The sequence below is a fragment of the Electrophorus electricus genome, chromosome 18, assembly GCF_013358815.1.
Source record: "Electrophorus electricus isolate fEleEle1 chromosome 18, fEleEle1.pri, whole genome shotgun sequence".
Classification (NCBI taxonomy): Eukaryota; Metazoa; Chordata; class Actinopteri; order Gymnotiformes; family Gymnotidae; genus Electrophorus; species Electrophorus electricus.
Genome location: NC_049552.1, coordinates 10,566,068 through 10,588,681, shown reverse-complemented (window position 1 = coordinate 10,588,681; position 22,614 = coordinate 10,566,068). Strand labels below are relative to the sequence as shown.

The window sequence follows — 22,614 nt, the reverse complement described above, 5'->3', positions numbered from 1 at the left end:
ACAGCCCCAGTTAGGGGTGCTAGTATTTTTGAGAGGTTTGAGGAGTATGTGGGCCTGTCATCTGTACTCTATTGATAAAGCCCACTTTCTGTATGATCACTTGGAGGGCAAGGCTCCAAATGAAATTAAATATTGGCCTCAGGCAGAGCTGAATGATCCTGACAAAATAATTGAATCTTGCAGGAGTTGTATGGCGTTTCCGAGTCATTTATAATGTTACAAAATCATATTTCCTCTAGGAGACAGCAAGAGGAGAAGACCAAGCAGGAGTTTTCTTATACTTTACATAGTTTAATGGCCAAAGTGACTGCTGGTGCCCCCATTGCCAAGCCAAATGCTGAGGTTTTGGTTCGTGATTAGTTTGTAGAACGTGTGTATGATCCTAAGTTGTGTAGAGAACTAAAACAATATGTTCGGCACCATCCAACAGCTACGTTGCTAGGCAGCCTTTTGTATGTCCTTTGGTCTGTTTGAGGGGAACCATATGCCATTTGGCCTCTGTATTGCTCCAACTTCTTTCCATTGGTTTATGAAGCATATGTTTAGAGCTCAGCATTGTCACTCATGTACCTGAATGATGTATTTTCTTTTTGTTTTTTTTGGTGGTTGGAGCAACAGGAGGTGGTGATTGGGGGAGTTTGCTACAAAAGGGCCTGAAAGTCAAACTTGAAAAATGTCCTTTCTTTCAACAGCTGGTGGCATACCAGAGTAATGTCATTTCCAAAGAAGGGGTAGCCACTGACCCCATTAGAATTGAACAGTAGTCAACTGGAAGTGTCTTACTCATGATTCTGAATTATGTCTTTCCTAGGTTTGCTTAGTTCTCACCAGCTCTTTGCGGTTATTACCGGCTTTACAAAATTGGCTGTTCCACTCCATCAGGTGGTGGTTGAATTGGTGAGCACGAAGAGTAAAAGAGCCACAAGAAAGCCTTTGGGTGAAGTTTGGGTGTTGGAGTGCCAGAATAGTTTTGAAGAGTTGAAACAAAGATTGGTGAGTGCTCCTGTAGTAGCATATGCTATCTTTACATTGCCATTCATTTTGGAGATGCCAGCGATAGTGGCTTGGCTGTTCTGACGCAGGAACTAGAAGGGACAGTGAGACCAATATCTTATGCCAATATGGGACTGATACCATATGAACATTATATGACCCATAATAGCTCAATGAAGCTGGAATTCTTGGCCCTGAAATGGGTACTTTTTGGGGTATAAGTGTATAGTATATACTGATACTAACCTTTTTAGCTATCTCCAAACAGGTCAATCAGGGGCCATTGAACAGCATTGGGTGGGCACAGCTGGCTGCTTTCCACAAGTAAAAGGCTAGGCCAGAAAAGTATGAGAGTCTATATTACAAGAGGCTCAATGCGTGAGACCAAGGACTGAAAGCTCATATGTAGATTGAAGATCCTTTAAGCACTGTGGTATATGTGGTTTTGAGAGCCCTATTAGATGGGAGTTCAGTTTATATCATTGCCCCATTGGGAAAGTTGGATAAGGTGAAATGTGCCCATTCTGAAACCAAAGTCGTATAGTTTGCTTTATGATTGTCCTAAAGCCCCACAAGCAAAGCAAAACCCCTTAAATATCCACAGGCATCTGACTGGTTCGAAAACGTCACACTTGCTCAGTAGACAGATATATATATATATATATATATATATATATATATATATATATATATATATATATATATGGTAGATTTATGTGTGGACCTTTATGTAATTCACAGGCCAATTATTAATTCACTTTCATGGTATTTGCTGTATCAAGACTGAATTATATTGTTGTGTGCACTACGGGTAGAGCTGTTCTTCCTGATTTCAGGTGCTGGCCTGTTGGAGTGTATAACTGCAGGTTACATACTCCCTGTGTTGAGTGTGGAAAAAGTGGAAAGTGATCCAGCTTGTCTATTTGTATGACTTGTGTACAATATTAGATTACTGCCATTTTTCCCATATGATTGTGTAATCTGCATCTTTTTTTAATTTTAATAGAATAATAAATGTATTACATTTCATTGGCAGTTTTTAATCTTTTTCTGGATCTCATGACTCTACCTTCCTCTTCTTATTAATGGAGTCTGAGGAAGGAACTTTAAAGAATGTGTCCTTTGTGCATTTTGGCCTTAGGATCTTCATGTAAATTTGAGCCATTAATGTTTCAACGGTGTACAGAGAGTCATATTTCTCTTATTCACTGTGAGAAATGTGTGACCTTTGGCTGCACACATAAGCAAAGGGAAAGAAAATAGCATATTTCTGCAGAGTGCCTCAGATAAAAGTTGATTGTGGGTGTAAGACAAGGGTGGCCAACTTTGGTGCTGGTTGGCTGGAGTCCAGCATCTTCTGGTGAAGCACACCTGGTAATTAAAGAGAAGGAGATATCTAGATCCACCTCATGGTGATAACAAGCTACAAATCAACCAGGCACTTTTAAGCCTGTTTTAGTGGAATTCTGGTGTTGAAGACTACAATTTCGAGTGGTTCGGGCATTAAATCAGTATCCCCTTGGTGCTGATGCACATAAAACAATCTAGCTGTCACCAGTGCCCCTTGCTACTGGTCACAAGGTACGGCCCACCGCGTACAGTGGAAGTCACTTTGTATTGTTTGTAACCACGCCCCCATAATAGCACACACCTGCACCTGGTTTAATGTTGTGTGTATTTAAACCCCTGTTAGTGTGGGCCTCAGTGTTGGTTATTGTTTGTGTTGTTAGTCACAGGTGTATTCATGTTAACCATGTACATGCTGTTGCAGTATACATTATGTGTGGAGGGTGTCTGTACGTCCTGCTTCACGCCCTGCAGTTCTTGGGCCGTCACACTATCTATTAGCTTTTCGTGAACTCCAAATGAGATCTAGTCTAGTCTGCCAAGTTGTCATTTACACTAAATAAAACTGGAGAAAAGAAGTTAGCAATAATATTCACTGATAGGGTGAACACTGTGTGACCACTTTATCAACCCATAAAAGGAGGGCATATCAGGAACAGGGATATGGCACTACAACTGAATTAAAATCATAACCTAATTGGAGAGCTAACAGAGCAGACCAATTTGATCTAGAAACATTAAGTAATATAAGTTAATGTTTTACTCAAAAGCATGGTACCTACTTGCAGTATTTAAGTCTGGCATGGTGTACAGAAGGAATAAAATTCATCTTCCCCACTGTTTGAAAGGATTGCTGACCACTGAGTACTGAATCGTTTTTCTTTTTGGCATTTTAACACCATTGCAAACATCCTAACTGACTTAGCATTTAGAATGCTTACATTCTGCTTATCTACTTAACCAGTAGCTAGGGTATACAAGACAATCTGTTAAACCAGTGAAAGGTATTGGCTTTGACGTGTGTGTGTGACCCAGTGGCACTGTAAAATAATGTTGATCAATGGAAGCAGGTACCAGTTCACTCCAAAAGGATGATAAATAGGTGTCTGGCCAGGCAAAGGACAGGGCTCTCAAAAACTGGACTGTCTAGCTCAAAACAGGGACATCTGTCTACCCTATTCACTGGTTGAATGTGTCATACAAGCTGACTGGATACAGGCACAGGAAATTTTGTCTCTCTCTAAATTGGAAATCCAAAACAAGGTCAAAACCATCAAAGTGTCAGAGAACACAGCCAAACAGGCTATGAAAGTGCTGACAAAATCAGAGAAAAAGTACTGGTAAATGGCAAAGCAAAATGAACATATGAGAAAGATTTGGAGACTCATTAACTGAACAGGAGACTTTACAACAGATATCAGCAAACAGGGGAGCCATGCAGTAACAGTGCTCATTAGTCTGTAATGAGCAACAGGTCTGGGTCATTAAGACAAGGCAAAGCTTGGGGGTAAAGAGGTTGTTGCAGAGAAGATAGTGGTTACAACGAACACTTGATCAATACACAGAGAAATCTGAAAGAATCAAAAAGTAGTGGTTATTACAGTGTAGACAGGTAAGGTGAATGATAAGCATGTGCATGTATTATGACTCCTATGAAGTTTCTGCTACAGCCCTTTACATTCTGTAGTTGTGTGCAACTTAGCAGCTAACATGTAGGGAAAATGTCAAGAAAAAAATGTTATTCGGGCAGTTAAAGTCGAGCAAGTAAACTTGAAGTAAAACTGTCATTTTGGAACTGTGGAGGTCACTCAACAACCTTATGACAGTGTTTTCTAAAAGCTGCATTTTCCCTTATCTGCACAACACTAAAGTTGCGTTTTCAGAATGTCCCCCTTTGGAGAGCAAATTTGAAAAGGTGCCATTTTCAGAGTTGGAAAGCTTCATTTTATTGTGGATGAATGGGCAAAATTTATGAAAACAGACATTTTCAAATTTCTATAGTAGTATAGACTAGTTCTTAATTGCCAAGGCTGCAGTCGTCATCTCAAGAGAATACAGATAAAACGAGAGAATGAAAGCCTTTTTGGCAGAAGAGCAGATCTTGCGGTGACTGTCCTCTACATGCTGTTAAGCTACAGTCTCTGTACAAAGGTAACATGTATCTCCATTTCCCCAGGTATCACAGGACTTTTAACTGCCTTATCTAGTCCAAACAGTCCACAAAAAACAGAATGCTTTATGAGCATGCTGAGCTGAAAGATAATGTGGGATGCTTTTCTCTCTTTATTCCAGTTCTTGACACTGCACTAGGGAATAACCTGTTTCTCTTTCACTCTGAAGTAAGTGACCTCCATGTTAAGGTGAAATAAAGTTCAGCTAAACCTTTAAGTTGAAAGATGGTAGGGGGGACAGATATGACATGGCATGTTTGAGATCTAATATGGCAGAACAGAAAATGATTACACAGAACTTTGCTAAACTTGTAGGAGGAGCAGAAAAACAGTGTTTCAATCTAGGATGTTTTTTTGCATGTAGGCTACAAGTGCATGGAGTGTTCACTCACTGGCACTTTTTATGTAGTTATGTAGGTACTAAAAAAAATGTGCTTCAAACAAGCCACCAGTTCTTTTGAGAAACGTTTTCAGCCCTAAAAAAAATACTCTGGCAACTTGAGTAAAACTTTAAATGTAATAAAACAAAATTCATGGTAAATGTATTCATTTATTAAGTCAAAAACACAAGCAGAGTTCTTAATGGACAATGTAAATGAGTAATCATGGTCATTTTTAGTTCACTAAACTTATTCCAGTAATTGCTGACTTCAGTTGATATCAGCCTGATAAGACAGGATGGGTGACAGGATTCAATAAAGTGGTGTTTAAAAACAGCAAACATGGATATGACCCTATTTCCTGACAAGGTAAGACAAACATTTTTGTTTCTGCATGTGAGGTGTATGTGTCGGCAGTTTTGTACACCAGAACATGTGAGATGGAACATATAGATGTGTGAGTGTTCCATGCTAGTATGTGTCATGTGTGGTACATTGCACATGAGTTACATGGCATATGTGCCCAATAATAATAGCTAGAAACTTGGGGTATTAATTTAAAGTAGCATCATGGGTTAGGATCTCGCAGTTAATTGGGATTGGAAGATCACATTGCAAGTGGCAGTCCTGTCCTGCTGTAGGCTCTGACAACGATAGGAAGGACAGCCAGCCTATGTGTCCTGTGGAGAATGAGCCAGAAGCACAAGGTCATCTGTATACTGCAATTCGAGAATGGCAGTTGCGTAGAACCTTGTGATGTTGAAGAGGCTGCCATCCAATCAGAAGAGCCAACACACTCACGGAACTTGCAAAGGACGTTGACAAATATAGCTGGACAGCCACACTTAAGGACCACACACCATCAAAGCTCTATTTCCACAGGGCCATTGGCCTTGTGGAGGTCAACAAAGATCTATTCATAGAGCTTGATGTTATTCTTGGCACTTTTGCTCTGTGTTCAGCCTCACCTTGGTGAGGATTTTACCAGCAAGAGATATCCCTCTACTGATGGACTCCCCTCCCTTGCAGACCTCCGCTGTGGAGTCTCTCCAGACTTTGGTGATATTAGTGGAAGGCTTCTTCACAAAGCTATCTTCACTGCTTCAACAATTGAGCAGGGACACTGTCAATAACTAGGGCCTGGTTGTCTTTAAGAATGTGGGCACCCACTAGAAACTTCATGAATGTTGGTAATTTTCGAGGTCATGAACAAGTGGACATTTCAGTTAGTTTGCCCATAATGTTCTGCAGGGTATGAAGTACTCTGCTCACCTCAACATGATGCTGTTTTGGTCTATGATGTTTTTGAGTGTTTTAAAAGCGTGTTTTGCTGCTTCTCTCTCTCTCTCTCTCTCCTCAAACCTTTCAGCCTCACTGGACTCAAGATGGGTCCCAGGTCATGTACAGGTATGCAAACTGGCAAAAGGTTTCACAAAGTGAACAGCAATCAAATAAGTAGATGAAAAGGAGTAGCCTTTGTTCACACCCTCTTTTTAATTGCTGATATTTCAAAAAATGTCTCAATCAGCTGTTTTCCCTGTTTGCAGAAATAACATGTTTTGATAAATGCATCAACATAGCAGCTAGTTGGAGAACTCTTTCAGTGTTTTCAAATAGGTTTACATGGTCTGTTTCACATTGCACTGTAGCAGTGTGCAAGAGTGATTCAGTTCAGTCATGAGAGGTGCACCTGAGGATGTACGGTACTGACAGTGACATGAATGAGGTCAGTATAGCCAAAAGCAAAATACCTTGAACAAAATACTCTCTCCATAGAGAGGGAGTGTGCCAAAAGCTGTACCATCATGTCAGGAATTGCTATGACATTGCTGTTTTTTCTGTCTAGGTGTTTGTGTATGCATGGGCTTTAAATATGCATGTTCTGATAGTGAGTGACTACCTGACTCAGTTAACTGATCCATAATGGATGAATGTTTGTTCTTGCATTGTGCTGGCCAGCAGTGGTATATATCTACTGCACTCTGATCAGATGGACAATGTTGTGGACTGCACTGAGGTAACTCTCTTCCCCCTTTTATACTTCGGGAAAGAAACCTGGGTATCGTAAGTTTCACAATGCAAGCACCACTTGTAAACTGCTGCTATTGTTTGGCTCTTAATTTATTTTTAATAATTGATCAAATGGAGTGTGACCTAACTGCTTTCATTAATACAGAGGGATAGGTCAGGTTAGGTTGTGGGCTCTTGATTCAACCTCCAATAGCCTTTATCAAAGGCCTGGCTCAGAATGAATGAACATTCTTTGATCGTTGTGTTTATCCCTCTTCAAGGCCACAGTACAGATTCAATGACTAAGCAATTAAAATTTGATGAGATGTCAAGGCTGCGATGGGAATACGGATCACGGCGCTTCCATTGTCTAGGTGTGGATTTAGGCCTTAATACAGGTAAGAGGAGTGATGTCAAAACTTCTTGTGTGTGTGTTAAAACAATGTGTTGTCTATTGGAAATGTCTGTTTTTGACCATGTGCCCTTATCCTAACAGTTCTGATTTGGTGTTGAGCTACAGTTCAGAAGTCCAATAAACACCAAGTCCAGGGTGGCTGTTTTTAGGCCAAATTTTTGCCCATCTAATGAGTCTTAAAAAAACTTCTAAAGCAAAATTCCAATATATATATATATATATATATATATATATATATATATATATATATATATATATATATATATATATATATATATATATATATATATATATATATTCCAACACTCTTTTTATTTATTGGTGTAATTTAATTCCTGCTCACACCACTCATAATGTTAGGCTGGGAGGTGTGAACAATGAAACCCCCCCCCCCCCCCAAGTTGAAATGACTCCTACCCCAATGATTGTCAGAAGAATATATATGGACTGAACATACATTACTATTGCATTGCTTTGATTAATTTTTGTTCCATTGAGAAATGTTCCCTACACTGTCAGCCATGTGCCTGTTTTCACACAGTACGTCGTGCTGCTCCTTTGGCTGAGCAGATGGAGTCACGTACACTCCTCGTCAAGCGCGTGGCGATAGGACCACGATAGCACGGCACGCTCCCATGTGGCACCACTCTGCACCGGTCACACCACAGCCATCCATCATCTCAGCTGCGGCCTGTTGCGGCTCACTGTCGGGGTCCTTTACTATACGATAGCCAAAGCTCCCACACTGAGATTTGGCCGGAGCTACCAGGTGACTGATAGTGCTGCAAAAGCCATGAACGACTAAAGCATTCGATTTGACCACACAATCTTAAAAACATGTCACAGAGCACAGTACTCCAGTTTCTTTTGTCTTAACTAACCTCCTACTGCTAGACAAACATTTAAAAAATAAACTTCAACAAAAAAGCCATCAATAAAGCAATGTCTTATAATATGTTATATCTCAGTGAACATTAAACAGAAAAGTGTATTTTGTTAGACATATTTGAATAAGGATAGTTCAGTACATGCAGTAGCATAGATTTCAACACTGCTCACACCACCCTACCTAAAACAGCATAGGTGTAGATATGAGTAGTGTGAGCAGGAATTATCCCATCCAACTACACCTATGAATACATGAAAGTGACATTCCATGAACCTTAAACTGTTGTCACCGCCTTCAAATCTAAATCCCACATAAACTAAACTCATTGTAAAATTGACCAATTCCAAGCCTCACTCTCACTGTTGTGCATCAGCTCATTAGGGCTCTAATTGTGGACCTCAGGAGTGGCCAGCTCTGGTCCTGGAGAGCTACTGCACTACAGAGTTTAAGTTCCAAATCTAATCTCAAACGCACGTTTAAGTAGATTGAGACCTTCAGTAGCATCTGAATGTGAGAAACAGATGTGTTGGACATTAACCCTGCAGTGCTCTGGTCTCCAGAACCAGACTTGGTTATCTATGGTCTACCTGAATCATCTGGACAGAGTCTTAAGAACTGCAACCTGCATTCCACTCTAGTTTTATGGGCAAGGATTCGTATCCGTGCTTCCCTTTGTTAGTAGAGCCTGATGCCTCCAAAAAGACATTTCCTTATCTTCAAAGACACATATGCTTGTCATACTTCTATGAAGTACTGATTATGAGCACAACAAAGTGCCAACTCTCTAACATAAACCTATCATTTCTCATGAATTCATTTTTTTAAAATATATATATTTCAGTAATTTAAAAGCCTTTTGTTTAATTCCAAGATGTAAAATTTCACAGCATTCTTCCCTTCATGTTTTTCCCTCTTTTGATGATTTCCTTTGAGGCTCGATACACAACACATTTGATCCACATGTCTAAAAAATATTTTTAAATGCATGGGGATCTCATTGTTTCATAACTTATCTAAAGAAAAGATAGGAAGACGATTTTTTTTTTAAATTGCATGATTGAGTTCTCATATTTTGGAATTTAGAAACATGGACTGGACAGTGAACTACTTTGATTTTTATAAACAATCAAGATGCTCTGGTATACATGTGAATCCAGATAGACAATAAGTGAACCTGTTTACTTAAAATTAATTAATATTTGTATATTCCAAGGGATTGTTCATGCAGCTGAAGGGTTGATTTTTAGGCAAGATGCAAATTCAAAAATTGGTTTATGATAAATGTCGCCTTTGGTAAACTCTGAAGAGACTGAAAGGAAAACCCTGGGGCAGAGAACGTTGGTGTTCTGTACTTTTTGAAAAACCTCGTAAGTTGCGGTTAAGGATCTTACAAAACAATAATAATCTTGTTCTTTGGAACTGAATTACACTATTAGAGTAGCAGCATACTGAATGCATTATGGTGAACTGAACACAAGGGAGCATTGTTCATATTTGTGTTATGAAGCTCAATGGAGAAAAAAATGAAAGGACCACTGTCGGGTAGTTTGTCTCATGTCGCTATGCTTAAGATGATCCCAGAAGTTCTCATGTAACCATTTAGTACACAATCCTCTAAACTTTGGGGGTTGCCAAAGTTCCCAGCATAAGTGTGAGCAAATGGGGATAAGAGAACAGGTGCTCGTGCAGGAACATCTCTCTGTACTCGTTCTGGTCTGGAACAAAATCAATGGTAGCTCTTTAACATTTGTGGTTGGTCCAAAAAAAAAAAAAGCGTGCCTGAGTATTAAACTAGGATGATGAAACCACAGTTGAGTGGAAGCCTTAATCCTACTTGGATTTATTTATGTTTTCATTCACAAAGTTTCCTGGACCGTGCAAGGGATGTGACAATTTCAGGAAATAAAATGTCACCTTTTTAGTGTTAATTTAAACTTTGTACTTAGCATATACATAACTAGATATTACATACTGTTGTTAACACCATGAAGGCCTATAGATTATTTTATCAAAGCTATTACTAAATCAAAGTTAGAGACTTGTTGCAAAAACAAGGGCTGGAGAAGGTCATCCATGAAATTATTTTCAGCGGAGTTGATTACTGTAATAGTGTCCTTGTGGGATTTTAAAAAAAAACAAGTTCAACGTTCAGCTGGTTCAGAATGCAGCTACTAAACCAAAAAAAATGGAACACATCACTGATTTTACTGACTACAAATATGTTATAGACTTGAATTTAAGGTACTATTACTCATTAAACATTTTTTAATATATAGTCATGACTACATTGTCACAATGAAAAGGAGTCATGTATTAGGATGTTTCCATTTCAATTTGTATTGTCAAGGCTTTTTGAAGGTGAACTCTTTCACTGTGAGTATGCCTTATCATTTGCACATACATTTTAACCTGTTTTAGGTTAGATTTTTGAAGTCGTCACTTTGACATATACATCATTTCACAGTCATCTCGGTAACTGGTGACTCTTTGAACAGAAAAAGTCACGAAATACATTACCATACTTCAACAAAGCAACTGAAGCCTAATAATTTTTGCCTAACTCTAGTTAATGATGATAAAACTAATAACATGGAAGCGGACTCTTTTTATTTATTTATTTTTTTTGCAAAATGTTCTTAATGGAGGTCTTGGATGTCGTTGCCTCATCTGAAAGGTAGAAAAACCTTAATTGTAATATCATTCATAGTTTTTGCAAATCACCAGGTCTCTCCAGGCTTGTCAAGCTGTGGAAGCATCCCATCTGCAATTTAACAGTCAGTATCCATTTCAAAGAGAAAAAGGCTAGCACTTACCCTGGACTGCGTGGCTGGCATAAAACATGGAAAGCAGCCTTCATTAATTCCCAGATAGAATACAAATATACATTTAGCATACTGTGTACTGTTCAGCCATGGTACCTCAAGATTTGCAGTCAGGCACCATACTGTCTGTAGCTAAAAGATTGGCAGTTGGTCATTAAAAAGTTTTGAAAGTACATGTGGGAATAGAAACCAGATGGCATACTCGATAAATAAAAAAGCCAAGTTCTTACTTGACACCCCCCCCCCCCCCCCAGCCATGTCCCGTAAACCAAAATCAGTGATGGAATAGATACATCGCATGAGCCTATCGTCTCCATTCTTAACAAGATTTAGTGACAAAGACTCACAAAAGTGTTGTTTTCACTGTTCATACTTTCATAAACTCTCACTTATGTTCAGAGGCCTTTGCCATAATCATGACCAATAACAATTAATTCTGTAGTTGAACAGTTAGTCGATAATAACTAAAGGACCTTTTGGCACACAGGAAACGTATTTTCAGGAAGAATTTAATTGATGCATTCCCTTGTCATCTCCTGGTTAATTATCATGTCCTGCTTTTCCTTTGTGCAGCTGAGTAAGTTGTTAACCAGACCAATGAGCTCATCCCCGGCACTACCCCTTATCAGGTCTGAGCCACTGCAGAATAGCTGGTGGAGCTTAGAACCGGTTTAGCACTTCCTATATTCGCCTTTGTGATCCTCAGATATTTCCTTATGAAATTATTAATAGTATCTAATTAGTTCTTGCCACAGGCCAAAGTATTTTCCTTTTTCTTTTAAAAAAAAAAAAAAAAGGAACCACATTCAGTAGTTTTTGTTAGAATAAAAAATGTTTTCAAATGATATTTTGAAGTGATTAACTTGAATATATTGCTTTTTAGGAAGAAAGGGCAGTTAGCACCTTGTAGGTGCTCAGTTCAAGACTGAAATCTGTTGATATTTGAGCTAGCCATCCTTGTCAATGGTCTTCTTCTGACCGCAGATATTGGCTGGATACTTTGGGGCAGCAGATCACACTCCACCCACCAATATCATTAATGCGGGCAAAAACTCCACCGATGTTAGTGATGCATTTCAGTGTTGCTACTGTATTGAAAACTGCCGGTTCACCACAGTTATAAATGCAATTCTGACAAATTGTGCAGTGGGCTACAGTCTGCACCTGTATACATATAAAATGCAGCTATAAGATAAATGGATCTAATAAAGTAGTCAGTAATTGTATGTGCAAGATAGATTCTAGTAAAGTGGATGTGGCCCCCTGATTTTGTGTTCAGCTAAGAGAACACAGCACCAGATATGGTGGTTGCATTTGTCACTTCTCACTGTTGTCTCTAATCATAACTTTAACCCTAACCCTAGAATTAGTGCCAGTAAAGCATGTCATCATGAAAAGTCTGAAAAATCAGAATTCTTAAGTTAATTAAAGACACAACCCATGTCAAGAAGTGAGGAGACACAGACACCAGACTGGTGAATACACAGTACTTTATACACTTATACGCTGAGAAACTACACCATGAATTTTTCTGGCTCATTATGCAGGACATGGCAAAACACTACAACCAGGGAACAAAGCAGAGAATCCAAACAGAGCCAAGGTACTTGAATAGTGACAGTCACCATCAGCTGTTCGGTGCATGGTTAAGACACCAGCGCACTGGCGCATGCGCAGTCAGGAACAAACTGGTATACAGAATTAGTGGATGGTCGTATAGACACTTCCATGGCATCCTCTTTCCAACTGTCATAGATCTAGAATGCTCTCCAGGATACAGGCAAAGTCTACTATAAAGAAAGTAAAGAACACATCAGCGTGGCTACAAGTCTTTCTAACAAAGTGCAAAGTCACCAGTAAACCTCACAAACAGAAAGGCAGTTTTGAAAAGTACACAAAAAACACTTGTAGACATTATAGGCTGAGAATTTGACATTTGAGATGATCAGGCTGTATTGTAGTGATAAAATCAGGAAAGCCTGGAGAGGGAAAAAAAAAAGAAAAAAAGCAGAAGCGCGACATGCTTTGAAACGTGAAACCCTATAAAAGGTATCTGTACAGCTGCTGGCAGGACTGGCATGCATGGTTGTGTTGATGGTGGTACTGCTAACAGCATTAGGATGATTTGTCTATTGTAGAAAATGATGTCATCTCTTCAGACTCAACCAAATGCACTTATTGGATGGCACTCTGTAGCTGGGCAACAATCACACCGTTAAAGCAACTCCAGACTTTTTCAGGGGCAAAAAGTGAAATGTTTCTAAGGTACCTGACCTAAACTGCACTGAGCATGCATTTCACTGACTAGGGACAAGTATAAAGGCAAAAATATACAATACAAACAGGGACAGAAAACAGATCAATTTTAAAATTTTCCTCATTTTTGGCCTTTCTGATTGAAGTGACTAGAGGCTGTGATTTGAAATTGGTCCATCCAACACACATGTGACTGCCTCAATTTAAAGTTAACTAACTCCATAGTCATTGTTTTAGATCCACTGCTGAAGCAGAGTGTAAAAAAAATAAACATAATTGTCATTGTTCAATTACTTATGCCCTGCTTTGCAAGTAATTAGACAGCTCCAACTTTTCTATGTGGCCCACGTTTTCACTCTTCTCAGGACAGCAGAAAGAACTCAGAACACTGGCATGGTTTAAAAATCAGACATTTTGGCATCCTGACATTTCTGGTTCTAGAAAAGCAGACAGAACAAGAGATGTATGAATAGTCATTAATGTAAAGAATCTTTTTTGGGGTTAAATCATGAGACTATATTTAAGGCTGGCCAAGGTGAACTCTTCAATAGAGAACAGTGCCCATAGCAGATCAGTCATATGATGAGGCTTTAATTCCCATACAAACACACACACACACACACTCAAATCTCTTGTATTTATATGAGGTTTAGTCCTCAATGACCTGTAACACTAGCCAAATAATTCTTAGTCTTAACCTCCATAGCCAAAAAGAACATTTTTGAATTATTTTTGGTTTTACAAATAAAACCTCTCTTTTGCATAAAATATTTGTCTTTACAAAGATTCATTGTGCTTTGTTTACTTGCTCCTGTTTTTGCTTTTTTTCCTGTGTCTGTTTATGCCTTTCTGTCTATACTTTTCACCATTTCTGTCTCCCTGTGCATCAATATGGGGCTTGGGAGATGAGGTGAGGTCCTGTGAGCAGCCTTAACAAGGTTGCAGGGGCAGAACATTGCTCGAGCGCAAACTTATTCCTTCAAGCCAAACATTTGTTCATCGACCGAGGAGCCCTGTGAGATCTCTGTGTCCTTCCCTTCAAATGGACAGGGCCATCTGCTTTAAACTTCCGGGATTTTCAGCCTGCCGGCTCACCAGCATCACTCTGATGTAGAGTTCGTTGATAGATGGGGTCCCAGAAGCCCGTTTGGCTTTTTCTGAGTCCCTGTCTGACTGCATTCAAAAGTAAGGCCTGCAGATTTCATCCTAAGTTATTGATTCTCTCTCTCTCGCTCTCTCTCTCTCTCTCCCCTTCTCTTGTGCTCTGTGTATTCTGGTAACCCTCTGTGGAGCTGCAGTAATCACTTTCTTCAACGAAAAGCGTATACTCCCAGGGACGTGTCGGCACTTGGGATGTATAGAGGTTTTGATGTCACTAGCTGATGTTGTTTTCAGATAAGGAATGCTATTATGTGGCAACATAATGTATTCTTGTCTGTGTTTCAGGAACACAATTATACAGGAGAACAATTGCAGGAAGATTTCAAAGATAGACATTCTGACATAGCAAAATGTTGGAGAAACATTGAACCATATATAGAAGGTTCTAATTACATGATTTTACATACATATTATGTTTGTGAGAATTTGAATTTCTTCTTGTTATGAAAATAGAAAGGAGCTTATTTCGGCCTTGCTTCTGCTGGTTTTATTTCTTCATTTATTTTCCGTATCGGAATAAGTTAAATGTCACGTTACACTGACATTTAATACTACAGGGGCAACACACAACAGCAGATGACAATGTCTGCACATGAACATGGAGGTGAACAGAAAACCTGATGCATCCATGTTCCTCAGTGTAGGAGGAGCAGGTGACTGGCTGCCCCTTTGCGTCCTCCCCTGTCTCAATGGCCAGGAGTGCTGCCTTTTGCCTTATTAAGGAAATTAGATACAGTTATTAACCTTTAAACATGAACTGACAGCTCTGAGGGATTGGATTGTTTTGCAAGACATTAAGTGTGCGTTCAAAATCAGCGTTTACACTCATCATCTGAGATGCCTGCTGCCGCTGGACGATAAGGCTTATGCGGTCTTATGCGACCAGACTGGGCCCACCGGGTGATATAGCCCTGTTTCCATCTGATCTAGCCTACACAAATAAAAGTCATGCCATGCTGCCAAGGAAAACATTGCCGGTATATTGACCAATCATGTACTGGTATTAATGGGGAAATCTAGAGGTCTGTTTGGAGAGAACAGCTTTATGTCTAGAGGAGATGGGATAAATTAAGTCTTCAAAGGCTGTGAATTATGTTTGTTTTTTGTTTTCATGGAAAATACTCAATAGTGTAATATGATGTAATAAAAGAGACACCTTAAAAGAAGAAGGAAGGCTGTTTGTGTATTGTGAATTTGAAAGGTCAGTAACTGTAGTATAGTATGAAGTCACATGTTAACACTGGGGACCCTATGTTTTTTGATCACCCAAGTTCATGTAACATCTGATCAATGGACAAAAAATTTGAGTTGTAGAACTGAATGTTTGTTATTTTTGCTGCTTCAAAAACTTCAAAAACTGCAGGTTTAGTAAATTAAAAGCAAATTTTGTTTGCCAGGATTCTTGTCTATATAAGGGATGTTGTAAAAATGCAACAAACACATATTTCGTTTGTTTTGTTTTTTTATGTTTGATACATATATAAACTCAACATTTTTAAGTAAGAGCTTATTGGTGTAAGCTGTGTTCTATATATTTCTTCAACTGCAATTCAGATTTATGATCTTGAACTAATAGTGTCCTTCATCTTGATTCCGAGTTAGACACCTAGCTCCTTATAACATTTTTGGTCTTGGTCTTGATTTGTGCTTGATTGCTTAAGGTCGTAGACATAGGTTGGTCTCACTCTGTCTCAAAAACAACACTACCAACAAGTAAAAAGTGGCAAAGCAATGCTGGTCCTTGTTTTTCTCTTTATCACATGTTTTACTCTGTATCACATTTCCAGTTTGGCTTTAACATGAGCTCAGCATCTGCATAAGGATTCTTCCTGTCATGTACTGGGTATGTGACACTGGAGCCTGAATAACACCAATAAAGCAACGTTTGATATGTGAGAGTGGATTACAGACAAGCGTTTATAGTCGACAGTTTCATTTTGATAAATGGACACGGCGCTCTGGAACTGAAAGCTAATCACTTACTGCAATGACAGAAAATACATGCTGAAAACCCCAAGAACCTGGCAAAGAAAGCCAGAGAACAACAACAATGTCAATATGGGATTAGTCTTTGAATTCACTCTAGCCTCAAAGGGAGCCATAAAGAGCTATTTGAGCTATTTCTTTAACAAGACTGGGGTTGATTGAATTTCAACACCCCCATTTCGAGAATACCAATTTATTGCTTTATTTTGTGGGCAGAATCTTATTTCCTGGAACAATAAAAGAAAAAAAAGCATTGAAATGGAAAATGAGAATTATGGGATTCTAATGTGCCAGCAACATTTATTTGCTAGTGGATGAAAGAACTATAATAAAAACAACAACAATAATAATAGTATTACACAAAAAAGATCAATCAAGACCAAGATTTTATAAATTAGGTGGTTTGGTAAGCACTACGATGTGAATTATCAGCAGTAATAACAACTTTAAGGGGCACTTCGTTTGCTGTACGATTACTATACCATGAACATCAGGCTTAAAACACCTCTGCAGCATTAAAAGTATCTTCTGATTGTTTGGTGGGCTGTTCAAGTGATGGGCTGCACTGACCTTTATTGGTGTTTTTCAGAGAGGTTGTGATATCAGATCGTTCAGTAACTTCCAGTTTCTTTTCTTCAGTGTTACACTGCCCCCTGGCCAGATATATTGGTAGTTACATTTAAGGGACTAATTTATGGCCCTCCACCCTTTACTCCACCCTACCTCTGGCAGTGGGGCCCCAGAATTTTGTGCTCCGCCAATGAGTATGTGTTAACAAGAGATGTAACTATATATTTCTATCGTTTTTATACAATAATATGTTTTATCCAGTGTTCATCCAAGCTATCCAAGCTAATATTCAATAATCTACTTTACATAGCAACAATTCAGACCTTGTAAGTTGAGCTTATTATTTTTGGGAATGCATAAAGGAGCCATCAAAAATCATTTGTGTTTATTACCTGACAAGTATGTATCTTATATTGCAATGTGTGGTTCCTATATAGCTGGGAAAAGAATGGATTTATTTCATAGCATAAGATGGAGCCTGTCCAGAGGAAGAGGAGCAATGAAAGGGAAAACAATCTGCAGGCCGTGCATGGCGTTCTGCTCATGAAGCACCTTTGCTGAAGTCTTTAGTTCTGCTATGGCATGCACTGCTATGGCATCCACTTTAATCCTTACAAATGTGAGATGTCACTTGCTATAGGTATAATTATGGCAATGGATGGAGAGAGGTACCTCTTCCAGGCCTTGCCAAAAAATACGGATACTCATGGTGCTGTAGTGGTACTTATTTAGTTGGACTCCCACGTTTAAGTAAGTCAGAATTATACTAAGATGCTGCTCTCTCTGAATGCATTAGGGGGCATCATTTGATTTCAAATCGATTTCTTTTCATTGTGAAGGAGCATAGTTAACTTACACACTGAGCAATGGCTGACAACATAATTGCTTTTGGTAGTGTTAACACCTGATTTGTAAATCTAACATTTTCACAGTGATATTTTCTTAACTTCTGTAGTGAATTTACCTGTGTTGGATATTTCAATTGGTGTCTTTCATACTTGTTTAATAAATCACAAAGCATTTATGAATTGAGTTATTATTGAGTTTCCCCAAGATGTTGGTCACATAGGGCTGTTTTTCTTTGACCCAGTGCTTTCGTGCTCATCATCTTGAAGAAGAATAAAGGACTGCCCAACCAGCTCTAACACTGATGCAAGGGTGTATGTGGTCTGGTCTGGTAGCTATACTGGCTGATATTGCCCTGGACCTGCTAAACTCCTACATTGCCTCCACAGACTTCCTGTACTTGCATACATAAAGATGAAAAGTCTAATGATTGTATAGATAGCCAAAAGGTCCATCCAACTGTTGCCACACTGATCAAACCTTCACTATACTACTGTACTACAATGACAACTCAGTTTGACCTATTACATTTAATAAATTGAATGAATTCCCTTTGGCTGTCTGAATCCACTGGTAAAGTCCAACTGATGACACACCTATTTAATGAATGCCTCATTCAACATTTAAATGAAAACTACTGTTGATTTAAAAGCACTTAAATATAACTTCAAATATAAAAGTGTGCTTGAACTGTACTACTTCCTGACTCCAGCAGTGACTTGGTCGATATGTAGCAGCACTATGGATAAATAATTTCCTAGTAGACATCAAAGAAATTCTGTAAATAATTTTGGATAAGACGGTCTGCCAAATGCCATAAATGTACATGTAAACATTACCAACTATGTCACCAGTCAAGCTACACAAGGTGTCCTCAGCTCTTCACAGCAGGAACCACTCAAGAACAACCCAAGTGCCCATTGTCTTTTGTGCCTACAATTACATCTCAACTGGATCCAAATATTTCAAATATATTTGGGCTTAGAGTCCAGAAACTCAAAATTAATACAAGACTGACATCTTGATTTGTGTTTCTGGACCCAGATGTGTCTCTTCCTCTTATTCAGCATAACAGTTGTATTTTTCCAGTGTCATGCAGTCTCCCCTGATCATTGTGAAAAGTTGAATCATCTTCACTAGTGTTTATCTATTTTGGGAGCAGTTACTTGACAGTTTTGTAAACTTGTGTCTCTAATCAGGGGTGCTGCCAGGGATTTTGGGCTCCCAGAAAATATATGAAAATATATAGCATTTGGTTCCTTCCACCTAATCTATTAATTTTTAGGTCCCTTTCAGTCATAGGCCTTTTTGGATTTGTTTCGGATCTTGGAGTCACCCCGGCCTCATTTTGTTTGGCCTTCGTGACTGCTTTTGTATTGGTGCGCTCAATAAATAAAATGCAATAATTTAAGAGTCAAAAGTATATAAAGGGAAAGGAAGTAAAGGAAGATTGCACCAGAGAAAATGGTTTGTAAAATCTCTGGAGAATCAGAACATTTCTTAGTAATAATTCATGGACAGTTTTGGACTATATTCTAATATTATGTTTAACAATATTATGGACCCTTGTTTTATGAGATGACCTCTGTTTTGTTGAGGAAACATGTGTCAAGCTAGTTTGTCTCTCTTTTTCATTGTCAGTTGTCTTTAGAGTTGTTTGTCTGTATACTCTTGACTGTGTAATAAGGAGTAGTTATTTATTAGTGGGAAGCTCCCTTACTAGAGATCTGATGGAGGAAGCAATAAAACAGGAGCTCAGTAAGTTCAATATCAGCACCATGAGGTGCCATGGAGCAGCAGTCCTTAAGCTCTTTATTGTAGCATACCTGAAGTTTTTTAGAAGAAATGTGCTGATTTCAGCATATTGACGAGCTTGACAAGCTATAGGGCTGGGTCCTACAGCTCCAGAGTACCAATTCCAACAATATAATGACCAATAATTGTACTTATTGGTCACTATAATATGTCAAAACAGATGTCAATGGATAGTTTGATTTGCTTAGTTTTCTTTATGTCTGTTCAGACTTTTTATATCTTACAAAAACCATGTCCAAATCCTATCCTTAGCATTCCCAAAAGCTTCATGTTAATGCATTTGAGACCATGGCAAATGACAGGGCCGAATGAAAGTGACCGTAGTGTGTAAAGAGCTCTAGATAGAGAGCGCGAAACAAGTTCGTTCCAGTGCGCCGTACCAGATTTTGCAGACTTCCTCGAAAAAAAAAAAGTCGCCTCACCTGCTGAGCTTTCCAACATATCACTCCGCAGGGTCAGTTTATTTTCTTGCGAAAATATTTATCGATAGCTGTATATACGAAGGAATATAGTGAATATGTAATAAGTCGTTATCTATTCAAATATTCATAAAACGACATATTTATTCAAAAAAGTAACGTTCTATACGGCGGACTTTAGCTAAACTGTGGTACTACTTACGGTGGTCTTGCTTAGATTACAGGGCGTAATTTGGTCAGACTCAAATATGGCTACCATGGAGTGCAAGCTACAACTTTAATATTTGTGACTAAATAGCTATTTAGTGTTCAGTTTCTTTTCTTCAAACATAGTAGTTATGATATATTTCTTTTAGTTATTTTGTGTGCTGAACCAAATTCACGGAAATGTAACTATTTGGATGTGTTTTCTATAACAGTGTGGGTTTTTTTTTTTGTTCAAAATTACAGCTTGCTCCGCGAGCTGAACGGAATAATTTTTGATTAAAGGCAAGGCTCAATATCAGGTTGTTTCGAGGTTTTTTTATGGCAAGAGGTTTTTTTTTACTGTCACCGGCTAACTGGATTCCAAAAAGCGTTTGGTACGACTTGTTTACGCACGAGCATCGTTGGAAGAATAGCCCACAGCACAGGGATGTAACCCTCAAGGATTTCGCGATGTGGGATGAAACGGAATAAAAATAAACTGATTGCCAAACTAAGGCGAAAGGAATAAATAGTTTAACCTTTTGGATGTTACATTGCCGATTTTACAAACATTTGGAGATAAACTGGATTTTTTTAACCGGAATATCTGAACTGCGGAGCCTATGTCGTTTGCTGTCTCTGAGGGATAGTGGTCTATTACCAACCCCCAAACCTCAGAAACACCAAACAAAGTACTGTATGTCAAAAACACGATTATTGACATGAAGGAAATATCTAAACATTGCTAGGGTTGAAGAGGTAAGTAGAAATACCTCATTTCGATTGTTCATGAATTGCAAGTCGTTTTGCTGTCGATATCACGTTTCCCTACAAATCTAACACGTCACCGAACAGTTTATTTTACTCGTGTCTATTCGGGCTTTCCTCTTTCTTCCACAGAGCGTTTCATAGTAGTCCTGGCGGTCCTAAAGGTAACCTGGTCAGAGCATTTGAACGGTGTGCTATGTCTCAAACAATGTCTGGTTGGAGTGTGTGCCCGTTATTGTATTCCCGCTTGGACACTAACGTTTCCAAGTTGGGCTACTCAGCCGAGGAGCGAGGCCTGTCGAACTGGTGTGGCTAGTCAGTGCTAAGCTACACATCTGAATATATTCTTCTGTTATTCGTACAGTCATATCACGTAGTTAATCTTTACAGTGTCTGTTTGCCTTTCTCAAACTCTTAGGATAAATCTTTGTAGGTTAGCTATCTTGCTATCTTCGGCAACAATCCTCGAAAGCTCAGCCATTGAGTTTCTCGGACCGTTTGAATCAGCCTCCTGAAGCACTACTTTGATGAATCAACCGGCTTTTGTGTATTATTTCCCTTAACCTTAACTGTTAGACTCAGAGCAATGTGTGGAAATATTATTTTATTGATAACAACTGAACATCCGTGTTGGGGGAAAAAATAAACAGTAATCTCCTGAGTCAAATGAACAAAGGCAAAAAGCTGGACATGCCCCCCTCATGTGAACCACTTGCTTTGTGTTCAGTTGTTAAACAAAGGCTATCAGTTTTTCCTTGTTCTCAAATGTTGCATGCCCTCTAAAATAAAACAACGGTATCATTTAAAATAGAAGCAAATATACATTTATCAGATGTAAAGTACATTAAGAGTTTTTGACTGTCCAAGTACTCAGAGTCTAGCTGTACCTAAAATAACTACTACTCTTGGTCCGGCTACTCTTGATGTTGCCAACATTTCTTCTTCCCATGTCTGTTCCCCCGTTTCTTGCTAACTGAGAATTGTGCCAATTATTTTTCCTTGTTCACTTGTAAATAAACTGCATATTCCAGACTGCTATAAGAACATATAGCATAGATTTGTAACTGATATGGAAGACCATCCCTTAATTCTGAAGACAAACAATAGTGTCAGAAGCTTCTATCAGTGCAAAACATCCACAAACAGTTTTAACAAGAGGCAAATGTACAATATTGTCCCCCAACAGCCCAGAAGACACAACTAATTGATCTTGCACTAACCCTTCCCTATGAAGAGTCACAGCTCCGGAGCTTCTTCTGTTTGTCAATCTTTCTTGTCAGTCACTGAATGCTGAGTCATCACAGAACTAATGAGTGTTGTGGCTTTATCAGTGACCCAACACCTTTTGTTTTCTAAACACATCTATAGGAAGTCTTTATTTTTGCAAGGCCCCCAGTATACTATGATGGTGGACCTAATATTAGCCTCACATAAAAAGTAGTATCCCTTTTTGTTCAATTCTAAGGATGCATGGCTTGGATGCTTGTTAAAAGAAGACTGTCTTGCATTTCAGGATGTATGCGAGCCACTGACGTAGCTCACTTGGCATTGTCGGCAGCGTGCGTGCGTGCACTCTATTG

At 38.9% G+C, this 22,614-nt stretch overlaps 1 protein-coding gene across 2 annotated transcripts in view; it reads left to right on the top strand.

Annotated features, from left to right (window-relative positions):
- Window positions 1-20,339: 20,339 nt before the first annotated feature.
- The window catches only part of kmt2cb (lysine (K)-specific methyltransferase 2Cb), an 81,242-nt gene continuing 78,967 nt past the window's right edge, over window positions 20,340-22,614 (top strand). For both annotated transcript variants that reach the window (XM_035536468.1, XM_026998326.2), the window contains exon 1: window positions 20,340-21,025. The gene's annotated coding sequence lies outside the window, so the exon portion shown is untranslated. The remainder of the gene's footprint in view (window positions 21,026-22,614) is intronic.